This window comes from Aquarana catesbeiana, linkage group LG04, assembly GCF_042186555.1.
Source record: "Aquarana catesbeiana isolate 2022-GZ linkage group LG04, ASM4218655v1, whole genome shotgun sequence".
Lineage (NCBI taxonomy): Eukaryota > Metazoa > Chordata > Amphibia > Anura > Ranidae > Aquarana > Aquarana catesbeiana.
In genome coordinates, this window is record NC_133327.1 from 691,285,389 (window position 1) to 691,298,467 (window position 13,079).

The 13,079-nt window shown below is 49.8% G+C and overlaps 1 protein-coding gene across 2 annotated transcripts in view; it reads right to left on the reverse strand.

Moving 5' to 3' along the window:
- The window catches only part of PPP1CB (protein phosphatase 1 catalytic subunit beta), a 336,969-nt gene that overhangs the window by 263,514 nt on the left and 60,376 nt on the right, over nt 1-13,079 (reverse strand). The window lies entirely within an intron of this gene.

The window sequence follows — 13,079 nt, forward strand, 5'->3', positions numbered from 1 at the left end:
AACGAGACACCGCCCACCTAGACTCCACCCTCCAAGACACCGCCCACCGAGACACCGCCCACCTAGACTCCGCCCTCCGAGACACCGCCCAATGAGAAACCACCCACTGAGACACCGCCCACCGACACACCACCCACCGAGACACCGCCCTCCGAGACGCCACCCTCCAAGACACCGCCCACCGAGACTCCACCCTCCAGGACATCGCCTACCGACACACCACCCACCGAGACACACCGCCCACCGAGACTCCACCCTCCAAGACACCGCCCACCGACACACCACCCACCGAGACACACCGCCCACTGAGACTCCACCCTCCAAGACACCGCCCACCGACACACCACCCACCGAGACACACCGCCCACTGAGACTCCACCCTCCAAGACACCGCCCACCGACACACCACCCACCGAGACTCCACCCTCCAAGACACTGCCCACCGAGACACCGCCCACCTAGACTCCACCCTCCAAGACACCGCCCACAGAGACACTGCCCACCGATACACCGCCCATCTAGACTCCGCCTTCCGAGAAACCACCCACTGAGACACCGCCCAAAAAGACTCTGCCCACCTAGACTCCACCCTCCAAGACACCGCCCTCCGAGAAACCGCCCAACAAAACACCGCCCACTGAGACACCGCCTACCGAGACTCCACCCTCCGAGACACCGCCCACCGAGACACCGCCCATCTAGACTCCGCCTTCCGAGACACCGCCCAATGAGAAACCACCCACTGAGACACCGCCCAAAAAGACTCTGCCCACCTAGACTCCACCCTCCAAGACACCGCCCTCCGAGAAACCGCCCAACAAAACACCGCCCACTGAGACACCGCCTACCGAGACTCCACCCTCCGAGACACCGCCCACCGAGACACCGCCCACCGAGACTCCACCCTCCAAGACACCGCCCAACGAGACACCACCAACTGAGACACCGCCCAACGAAACACCGCCCACCGAGACACCGCCCACCGAGACTACACCCTCCAAGACACCGCCCAACGAGACACCGCCCTCCAAGAAACTGCCCAACGAAACACCACCCACCAAGACACCGCCCACTGAGACACCGCCCTCCAAGACACCACCCTCCGAAAGGCGCCAAACGAAATACCGCCCACCGAGACTCCACCCTCCAAGACACCACCCTCCGAAAAACCGCCAAACGAAACACCGCCCAACGAGACACCGCCCCCTGAGACACCGCCCTCTGAGACACCGCCCAGTGAGACGCCACAGTGTACAGTCTGATCACTTGTAGAGGCGGGAGGGGTCATTTCCTAAGTCTCCTCACACAGTGATCAGACTGTACATTGTAACTTTGTAGAAGGAGGAGGAGTCATTTCCTCAGTCTCCCCTCCCCCAGTGATCAGACTGTACATTGTAACTTTGTAGAAGGAGGAGGAGTCATTTTCTGAGTCTCCCCTCCCCCAGGGATCAGACTGTACATTGTAACGTTGTAGAAGGAGGAGGAGTCATTTCCTCAGTCTCCCCTCCCCCAGTGATCAGACTGTACATTGTAACTTTGTAGAAGGAGGAGGAGTCATTTCCTCAGTCTCCTCCCCCAGTGATCAGGCTGTACATTGTAACTTTGTAGAAGGGGGAGGAGTCATTTCCTCAGTCTCCTCCCCCAGTGATCAGACTGTACATTGTAACTTTGTAGAAGGAGGAGGAGTCATTTTCTGAGTCTCCCCTCCCCCAGGGATCAGACTGTACATTGTAACGTTGTAGAAGGAGGAGGAGTCATTTCCTCAGTCTCCCCTCCCCCAGTGATCAGACTGTACATTGTAACTTTTTACAAGGGGGAGGAGTCATTTCCTCAGTCTCCCCTCCCCCAGTGATCAGACTGTACATTGTAACTTTGTAGAAGGAGGAGTCATTTCCTCAGTCTCCTCCCCCAGTGATCAGACTGTACATTGTAACTTTGTAGAAGGGGGAGGAGTCATTTCCTCAGTCTCCCCTCCCCCAGTGATCAGACTGTACATTGTAACTTTGCAGAAGGAGGAGGAGTCATTTCCTCAGTCTCCTCCCCCAGGGATCAGACTGTACATTGTAACCTTGTAGAAGGAGGAGGAGTCATTTCCTCAGTCCCCTCCCCCAGTGATCAGACCGTACATTGTAACTTTGTAGAAGGGGAGGAGTCATTTCCTCAGTCTCCTCCCCCAGTGATCAGACCGTACATTGTAACTTTGTAGAAGGAGGAGGAGTCATTTCCTCAGTCTCCTTCCCCCAGTGATCAGACCGTACATTGTAACTTTGTAGAAGGGGGAGGAGTCATTTCCTCAGTCTCCTCCCCCAGTGATCAGACCGTACATTGTAACTTTGTAGAAGGAGGAGGAGTCATTTCCTCAGTCTCCTTCCCCCAGTGATCAGAACGTACATTGTAACTTTGTAGAAGGGGGAGGAGTCATTTCCTCAGTCTCCTCCCCCAGTGATCAGACTGTATATTGTAACTTTGTAGAAGGAGGAGGAGTCATTTCCTCAGTCTCCTCCCCCCAGTGATCAGACTGTACATTGTAACTTTGTAGAAGGAGGAGGAGTCATTTCCTCAGTCTCCCCTCCCCCAGTGATCAGACTGTACATTGTACCTTTGTAGAAGGGGGAGGAGTCATTTCCTCAGTCTCCTCCCCCAGTGATCAGACTGTACATTGTAACTTTGTAGAAGGGGGAGGAGTCATTTCCTCAGTCTCCTCCCCCAGTGATCAGACTGTACATTGTAACTTTGTAGAAGGGGGAGGAGTCATTTCCTCTGTCTCCTCCCCCGGTGATCAGACTGTACATTGTAACTTTGCAGAAGGAGGAGGAGTCATTTCCTCAGTCTCCCCTCCCCCAGTGATCAGACTGTACATTGTAACTTTGTAGAAGGGGGAGGAGTCATTTCCTCAGTCTCCTCCCCCGGTGATCAGACTGTACATTGTAACTTTGCAGAAGGAGGAGGAGTCATTTCCTCAGTCTCCCCTCCCCCAGTGATCAGACTGTACATTGTAACTTTGTAGAAAAAGGAGGAGTCATTTCCTCAGTCTCCTCCCCCAGTGATCAGACTGTACATTGTAACTTTGTAGAAGGGGGAGGAGTCATTTCTTCAGTCTCCTCCCCCGGTGATCAGACTGTACATTGTAACTTTGCAGAAGGAGGAGGAGTCATTTCCTCAGTCTCCCCTCCCCCAATGATCAGACTGTACATTGTAACTTTGTAGAAAAAGGAGGAGTCATTTCCTCAGTCTCCTCCCCCCCAGTGATCAGACTGTACATAGTAACTTTGTAGAAGGGGGAGGAGTCATTTCCTCAGTCTCTCCTCCCCCAGTGATCAGACTGTACATTGTAACTTTGTAGAAGGGGAGGAGTCATTTCCTCAGTCTCCTCCCCCAGTGATCAGACCGTACATTGTAACTTTGTAGAAGGAGGAGGAGTCATTTCCTCAGTCTCCTCCCCCAGTGATCAGACTGTACATTGTAACTTTGTAGAAGGGGGAGGAGTCATTTCCTCAGTCTCCTCCCCCAGTGATCAGACTGTACATTGTAACTTTGTAGAAGGGGGAGGAGTCATTTCCTCAGTCTCCTCCCCCAGTGATCAGACTGTACATTGTAACTTTGTAGAAGGGGGAGGAGTCATTTCCTCAATCTCCTCCCCCCCAGTGATCAGACTGTACATTGTAACTTTGTAGAAGGGGGAGGAGTCATTTCCTCAATCTCCTCCCCCCCAGTGATCAGACTGTACATTGTAACTTTGTAGAAGGAGGAGGAGTCATTTCCTCAGTCCCCTCCCCCAGTGATCAGACTGTACATTGTAACTTTGTAGAAGGGGGAGGAGTCATTTCCTCAATCTCCTCCCCCCCAGTGATCAGACTGTACATTGTAACTTTGTAGAAGGGGGAGGAGTCATTTCCTCAGTCTCCTCCCCCAGTGATCAGACTGTACATTGTAACTTTGTAGAAGGGGGAGGAGTCATTTCCTCAGTCTCCTCCCCCCAGTGATCAGACTGTACATTGTAACTTTGTAGAAGGAGGAGGAATTATTTCCTCAGTCTCCTCCCCCAGTGATCAGACTGTACATTGTAACTTTGTAGAAGGGGGAGGAGTCATTTCCTCAGTCTCCTCCCCCAGTGATCAGACTGTACATTGTAACTTTGTAGAAGGGGGAGGAGTCATTTCCTCAGTCTCCTCCCCCCAGTGATCAGACTGTACATTGTAACTTTGTAGAAGGGGGAGGAGTCATTTCCTCAGTCTCCTCCCCCAGTGATCAGACTGTACATTGTAACTTTGTAGAAGGGGGAGGAGTCATTTCCTCAATCTCCTCCCCCCCAGTGATCAGACTGTACATTGTAACTTTGTAGAAGGGGAGGAGTCATTTCCTCAATCTCCTCCCCCCCAGTGATCAGACTGTACATTGTAACTTTGTAGAAGGAGGAGGAGTCATTTCCTCAGTCTCCTCCCCCAGTGATCAGACTGTACATTGTAACTTTGTAGAAGGGGGAGGAGTCATTTCCTCAATCTCCTCCCCCCCAGTGATCAGACTGTACATTGTAACTTTGTAGAAGGAGGAGGAGTCATTTCCTCAGTCCCCTCCCCCAGTGATCAGACTGTACATTGTAACTTTGTAGAAGGGGGAGGAGTCATTTCCTCAATCTCCTCCCCCCCAGTGATCAGACTGTACATTGTAACTTTGTAGAAGGGGGAGGAGTCATTTCCTCAGTCTCCTCCCCCAGTGATCAGACTGTACATTGTAACTTTGTAGAAGGGGGAGGAGTCATTTCCTCAGTCTCCTCCCCCCAGTGATCAGACTGTACATTGTAACTTTGTAGAAGGAGGAGGAATTATTTCCTCAGTCTCCTCCCCCAGTGATCAGACTGTACATTGTAACTTTGTAGAAGGGGGAGGAGTCATTTCCTCAGTCTCCTCCCCCAGTGATCAGACTGTACATTGTAACTTTGTAGAAGGGGGAGGAGTCATTTCCTCAGTCTCCTCCCCCCAGTGATCAGACTGTACATTGTAACTTTGTAGAAGGAGGAGGAATTATTTCCTCAGTCTCCTCCCCCAGTGATCAGACTGTACATTGTAACTTTGTAGAAGGGGGAGGAGTCATTTCCTCAGTCTCCTCCCCCAGTGATCAGACTGTACATTGTAACTTTGTAGAAGGGGGAGGAGTCATTTCCTCAGTCTCCTCCCCCCAGTGATCAGACTGTACATTGTAACTTTGTAGAAGGTGAGGAGTCATTTCCTCAGTCTCCTCCCCCAGTGATCAGACTGTACATTGTAACTTTGTAGAAGGGGGAGGAGTCATTTCCTCAATCTCCTCCCCCCCAGTGATCAGACTGTACATTGTAACTTTGTAGAAGGGGAGGAGTCATTTCCTCAATCTCCTCCCCCCCAGTGATCAGACTGTACATTGTAACTTTGTAGAAGGAGGAGGAGTCATTTCCTCAGTCTCCTCCCCCAGTGATCAGACTGTACATTGTAACTTTGTAGAAGGGGGAGGAGTCATTTCCTCAATCTCCTCCCCCCCAGTGATCAGACTGTACATTGTAACTTTGTAGAAGGAGGAGGAGTCATTTCCTCAGTCCCCTCCCCCAGTGATCAGACTGTACATTGTAACTTTGTAGAAGGGGGAGGAGTCATTTCCTCAATCTCCTCCCCCCCAGTGATCAGACTGTACATTGTAACTTTGTAGAAGGGGGAGGAGTCATTTCCTCAGTCTCCTCCCCCAGTGATCAGACTGTACATTGTAACTTTGTAGAAGGGGGAGGAGTCATTTCCTCAGTCTCCTCCCCCCAGTGATCAGACTGTACATTGTAACTTTGTAGAAGGAGGAGGAATTATTTCCTCAGTCTCCTCCCCCAGTGATCAGACTGTACATTGTAACTTTGTAGAAGGGGGAGGAGTCATTTCCTCAGTCTCCTCCCCCAGTGATCAGACTGTACATTGTAACTTTGTAGAAGGGGGAGGAGTCATTTCCTCAGTCTCCTCCCCCAGTGATCAGACTGTAGATTGTAACTTTGTAGAAGGGGGAGGAGTCATTTCCTCAATCTCCTCCCCCCCAGTGATCAGACTGTACATTGTAACTTTGTAGAAGGGGGAGGAGTCATTTCCTCAGTCTCCCCTCCCCCAGTGATCAGACTGTACATTGTAACTTTGTAGAAGGAGGAGGAGTCATTTCCTCAGTCCCCTCCCCCAGTGATCAGACTGTACATTGTAACTTTGTAGAAGGGGGAGGAGTCATTTCCTCAATCTCCTCCCCCCCAGTGATCAGACTGTACATTGTAACTTTGTAGAAGGAGGAGGAGTCATTTCCTCAGTCTCCTCCCCCAGTGATCAGACTGTACATTGTAACTTTGTAGAAGGGGGAGGAGTCATTTCCTCAGTCTCCTCCCCCAGTGATCAGACTGTACATTGTAACTTTGTAGAAGGGGGAGGAGTCATTTCCTCAGTCTCCTCCCCCAGTGATCAGACTGTACATTGTAACTTTGTAGAAGGGGGAGGAGTCATTTCCTCAATCTCCTCCCCCCAGTGATCAGACTGTACATTGTAACTTTGTAGAAGGGGGAGGAGTCATTTCCTCAATCTCCTCCCCCCCAGTGATCAGACTGTACATTGTAACTTTGTAGAAGGAGGAGGAGTCATTTCCTCAGTCCCCTCCCCCAGTGATCAGACTGTACATTGTAACTTTGTAGAAGGGGGAGGAGTCATTTCCTCAATCTCCTCCCCCCCAGTGATCAGACTGTACATTGTAACTTTGTAGAAGGGGGAGGAGTCATTTCCTCAGTCTCCTCCCCCAGTGATCAGACTGTACATTGTAACTTAGTAGAAGGGGGAGGAGTCATTTCCTCAGTCTCCTCCCCCCAGTGATCAGACTGTACATTGTAACTTTGTAGAAGGAGGAGGAATTATTTCCTCAGTCTCCTCCCCCAGTGATCAGACTGTACATTGTAACTTTGTAGAAGGGGGAGGAGTCATTTCCTCAGTCTCCTCCCCCAGTGATCAGACTGTACATTGTAACTTTGTAGAAGGGGGAGGAGTCATTTCCTCAGTCTCCTCCCCCCAGTGATCAGACTGTACATTGTAACTTTGTAGAAGGAGGAGGAGTCATTTCCTCAGTCTCCTCCCCCAGTGATCAGACTGTACATTGTAACTTTGTAGAAGGGGGAGGAGTCATTTCCTCAGTCTCCTCCCCCAGTGATCAGACTGTACATTGTAACTTTGTAGAAGGGGGAGGAGTCATTTCCTCAGTCTCCTCCCCCCAGTGATCAGACTGTACATTGTAACTTTGTAGAAGGGGGAGGAGTCATTTCCTCAGTCTCCTCCCCCAGTGATCAGACTGTACATTGTAACTTTGTAGAAGGGGGAGGAGTCATTTCCTCAATCTCCTCCCCCCCAGTGATCAGACTGTACATTGTAACTTTGTAGAAGGGGAGGAGTCATTTCCTCAATCTCCCCCCCCCCAGTGATCAGACTGTACATTGTAACTTTGTAGAAGGAGGAGGAGTCATTTCCTCAGTCTCCTCCCCCAGTGATCAGACTGTACATTGTAACTTTGTAGAAGGGGGAGGAGTCATTTCCTCAATCTCCTCCCCCCCAGTGATCAGACTGTACATTGTAACTTTGTAGAAGGAGGAGGAGTCATTTCCTCAGTCCCCTCCCCCAGTGATCAGACTGTACATTGTAACTTTGTAGAAGGGGGAGGAGTCATTTCCTCAATCTCCTCCCCCCCAGTGATCAGACTGTACATTGTAACTTTGTAGAAGGGGGAGGAGTCATTTCCTCAGTCTCCTCCCCCAGTGATCAGACTGTACATTGTAACTTTGTAGAAGGGGGAGGAGTCATTTCCTCAGTCTCCTCCCCCCAGTGATCAGACTGTACATTGTAACTTTGTAGAAGGGGGAGGAGTCATTTCCTCAGTCTCCTCCCCCAGTGATCAGACTGTACATTGTAACTTTGTAGAAGGGGGAGGAGTCATTTCCTCAATCTCCTCCCCCCCAGTGATCAGACTGTACATTGTAACTTTGTAGAAGGGGAGGAGTCATTTCCTCAATCTCCCCCCCCCCAGTGATCAGACTGTACATTGTAACTTTGTAGAAGGAGGAGGAGTCATTTCCTCAGTCTCCTCCCCCAGTGATCAGACTGTACATTGTAACTTTGTAGAAGGGGGAGGAGTCATTTCCTCAATCTCCTCCCCCCCAGTGATCAGACTGTACATTGTAACTTTGTAGAAGGAGGAGGAGTCATTTCCTCAGTCCCCTCCCCCAGTGATCAGACTGTACATTGTAACTTTGTAGAAGGGGGAGGAGTCATTTCCTCAATCTCCTCCCCCCCAGTGATCAGACTGTACATTGTAACTTTGTAGAAGGGGGAGGAGTCATTTCCTCAGTCTCCTCCCCCAGTGATCAGACTGTACATTGTAACTTTGTAGAAGGGGGAGGAGTCATTTCCTCAGTCTCCTCCCCCAGTGATCAGACTGTACATTGTAACTTTGTAGAAGGGGGAGGAGTCATTTCCTCAGTCTCCTCCCCCAGTGATCAGACTGTACATTGTAACTTTGTAGAAGGGGGAGGAGTCATTTCCTCAATCTCCTCCCCCCCAGTGATCAGACTGTACATTGTAACTTTGTAGAAGGGGGAGGAGTCATTTCCTCAGTCTCCCCTCCCCCAGTGATCAGACTGTACATTGTAACTTTGTAGAAGGAGGAGGAGTCATTTCCTCAGTCTCCTCCCCCCAGTGATCAGACTGTACATTGTAACTTTGTAGAAGGGGGAGGAGTCATTTCCTCAGTCTCCTCCCCCCAGTGATCAGACTGTACATTGTAACTTTGTAGAAGGAGGAGGAGTCATTTCCTCAGTCCCCTCCCCCAGTGATCAGACTGTACATTGTAACTTTGTAGAAGGGGGAGGAGTCATTTCCTCAATCTCCTCCCCCCCAGTGATCAGACTGTACATTGTAACTTTGTAGAAGGAGGAGGAGTCATTTCCTCAGTCCCCTCCCCCAGTGATCAGACTGTACATTGTAACTTTGTAGAAGGGGGAGGAGTCATTTCCTCAGATCTCCTCCCCCCCAGTGATCAGACTGTACATTGTAACTTTGTAGAAGGAGGAGGAGTCATTTCCTCAGTCTCCTCCCCCAGTGATCAGACTGTACATTGTAACTTTGTAGAAGGGGGAGGAGTCATTTCCTCAATCTCCTCCCCCCCAGTGATCAGACTGTACATTGTAACTTTGTAGAAGGAGGAGGAGTCATTTCCTCAGTCTCCTCCCCCAGTGATCAGACTGTACATTGTAACTTTGTAGAAGGAGGAGGAGTCATTTCCTCAGTCTCCCTCCCCCAGTGATCAGACTGTACATTGTAACTTTGTAGAAGGAGGAGGAGTCATTTCCTCAGTCTCCTCCCCCCAGTGATCAGACTGTACATTGTAACTTTGTAGAAGGGGGAGGAGTCATTTCCTCAATCTCCTCCCCCAGTGATCAGACTGTACATTGTAACTTTGTAGAAGGAGGAGGAGTCATTTCCTCAGTCTCTCCTCCCCCAGTGATCAGACTGTACATTGTAACTTTGTAGAAGGGGGAGGAGTCATTTCCTCAGTCTCCTCCCCCCAGTGATCAGACTGTACATTGTAACTTTGTAGAAGGTGAGGAGTCATTTCCTCAGTCTCCTCCCCCAGTGATCAGACTGTACATTGTAACTTTGTAGAAGGAGGAGGAGTCATTTCCTCAGTCTCTCCTCCCCCAGTGATCAGACTGTACATTGTAACTTTGTAGAAGGGGGAGGAGTCATTTCCTCAGTCTCTCCTCCCCCGGTGATCAGACTGTACATTGTAACTTTGTAGAAGGGGGAGGAGTCATTTCCTCAGTCTCCTCCCCCCAGTGATCAGACTGTACATTGTAACTTTGTAGAAGGTGAGGAGTCATTTCCTCAGTCTCCTCCCCCAGTGATCAGACTGTACATTGTAACTTTGTAGAAGGGGGAGGAGTCATTTCCTCAATCTCCTCCCCCCCAGTGATCAGACTGTACATTGTAACTTTGTAGAAGGGGGAGGAGTCATTTCCTCAATCTCCTCCCCCCCAGTGATCAGACTGTACATTGTAACTTTGTAGAAGGAGGAGGAGTCATTTCCTCAGTCTCCTCCCCCAGTGATCAGACTGTACATTGTAACTTTGTAGAAGGGGGAGGAGTCATTTCCTCAATCTCCTCCCCCCCAGTGATCAGACTGTACATTGTAACTTTGTAGAAGGAGGAGGAGTCATTTCCTCAGTCCCCTCCCCCAGTGATCAGACTGTACATTGTAACTTTGTAGAAGGGGGAGGAGTCATTTCCTCAATCTCCTCCCCCCCAGTGATCAGACTGTACATTGTAACTTTGTAGAAGGGGGAGGAGTCATTTCCTCAGTCTCCTCCCCCAGTGATCAGACTGTACATTGTAACTTTGTAGAAGGGGGAGGAGTCATTTCCTCAGTCTCCTCCCCCCAGTGATCAGACTGTACATTGTAACTTTGTAGAAGGAGGAGGAATTATTTCCTCAGTCTCCTCCCCCAGTGATCAGACTGTACATTGTAACTTTGTAGAAGGGGGAGGAGTCATTTCCTCAGTCTCCTCCCCCAGTGATCAGACTGTACATTGTAACTTTGTAGAAGGGGGAGGAGTCATTTCCTCAGTCTCCTCCCCCAGTGATCAGACTGTACATTGTAACTTTGTAGAAGGGGGAGGAGTCATTTCCTCAGTCTCCTCCCCCAGTGATCAGACTGTAGATTGTAACTTTGTAGAAGGGGGAGGAGTCATTTCCTCAATCTCCTCCCCCCCAGTGATCAGACTGTACATTGTAACTTTGTAGAAGGGGGAGGAGTCATTTCCTCAGTCTCCCCTCCCCCAGTGATCAGACTGTACATTGTAACTTTGTAGAAGGAGGAGGAGTCATTTCCTCAGTCTCCTCCCCCCAGTGATCAGACTGTACATTGTAACTTTGTAGAAGGGGGAGGAGTCATTTCCTCAGTCTCCTCCCCCAGTGATCAGACTGTACATTGTAACTTTGTAGAAGGAGGAGGAGTCATTTCCTCAGTCCCCTCCCCCAGTGATCAGACTGTACATTGTAACTTTGTAGAAGGGGAGGAGTCATTTCCTCAATCTCCTCCCCCCCAGTGATCAGACTGTACATTGTAACTTTGTAGAAGGAGGAGGAGTCATTTCCTCAGTCCCCTCCCCCAGTGATCAGACTGTACATTGTAACTTTGTAGAAGGGGGAGGAGTCATTTCCTCAATCTCCTCCCCCCCAGTGATCAGACTGTACATTGTAACTTTGTAGAAGGAGGAGGAGTCATTTCCTCAGTCTCCTCCCCCAGTGATCAGACTGTACATTGTGACTTTGTAGAAGGGGGAGGAGTCATTTCCTCAGTCTCCTCCCCCCAGTGATCAGACTGTACATTGTAACTTTGTAGAAGGGGGAGGAGTCATTTCCTCAGTCTCCTCCCCCAGTGATCAGACTGTACATTGTAACTTTGTAGAAGGGGGAGGAGTCATTTCCTCAATCTCCTCCCCCCCAGTGATCAGACTGTACATTGTAACTTTGTAGAAGGGGAGGAGTCATTTCCTCAATCTCCCCCCCCCCAGTGATCAGACTGTACATTGTAACTTTGTAGAAGGAGGAGGAGTCATTTCCTCAGTCTCCTCCCCCAGTGATCAGACTGTACATTGTAACTTTGTAGAAGGGGGAGGAGTCATTTCCTCAATCTCCTCCCCCCCAGTGATCAGACTGTACATTGTAACTTTGTAGAAGGAGGAGGAGTCATTTCCTCAGTCCCCTCCCCCAGTGATCAGACTGTACATTGTAACTTTGTAGAAGGGGGAGGAGTCATTTCCTCAATCTCCTCCCCCCCAGTGATCAGACTGTACATTGTAACTTTGTAGAAGGGGGAGGAGTCATTTCCTCAGTCTCCTCCCCCAGTGATCAGACTGTACATTGTAACTTTGTAGAAGGGGGAGGAGTCATTTCCTCAGTCTCCTCCCCCAGTGATCAGACTGTACATTGTAACTTTGTAGAAGGGGGAGGAGTCATTTCCTCAGTCTCCTCCCCCAGTGATCAGACTGTACATTGTAACTTTGTAGAAGGGGGAGGAGTCATTTCCTCAATCTCCTCCCCCCCAGTGATCAGACTGTACATTGTAACTTTGTAGAAGGGGAGGAGTCATTTCCTCAGTCTCCCCTCCCCCAGTGATCAGACTGTACATTGTAACTTTGTAGAAGGAGGAGGAGTCATTTCCTCAGTCTCCTCCCCCCAGTGATCAGACTGTACATTGTAACTTTGTAGAAGGGGGAGGAGTCATTTCCTCAGTCTCCTCCCCCCAGTGATCAGACTGTACATTGTAACTTTGTAGAAGGAGGAGGAGTCATTTCCTCAGTCCCCTCCCCCAGTGATCAGACTGTACATTGTAACTTTGTAGAAGGGGGAGGAGTCATTTCCTCAATCTCCTCCCCCCCAGTGATCAGACTGTACATTGTAACTTTGTAGAAGGAGGAGGAGTCATTTCCTCAGTCCCCTCCCCCAGTGATCAGACTGTACATTGTAACTTTGTAGAAGGGGGAGGAGTCATTTCCTCAATCTCCTCCCCCCCAGTGATCAGACTGTACATTGTAACTTTGTAGAAGGAGGAGGAGTCATTTCCTCAGTCTCCTCCCCCAGTGATCAGACTGTACATTGTAACTTTGTAGAAGGGGGAGGAGTCATTTCCTCAATCTCCTCCCCCCCAGTGATCAGACTGTACATTGTAACTTTGTAGAAGGAGGAGGAGTCATTTCCTCAGTCTCCTCCCCCAGTGATCAGACTGTACATTGTAACTTTGTAGAAGGAGGAGGAGTCATTTCCTCAGTCTCCCCTCCCCCAGTGATCAGACTGTACATTGTAACTTTGTAGAAGGAGGAGGAGTCATTTCCTCAGTCTCCTCCCCCCAGTGATCAGACTGTACATTGTAACTTTGTAGAAGGGGGAGGAGTCATTTCCTCAATCTCCTCCCCCAGTGATCAGACTGTACATTGTAACTTTGTAGAAGGAGGAGGAGTCATTTCCTCAGTCTCTCCTCCCCCAGTGATCAGACTGTAC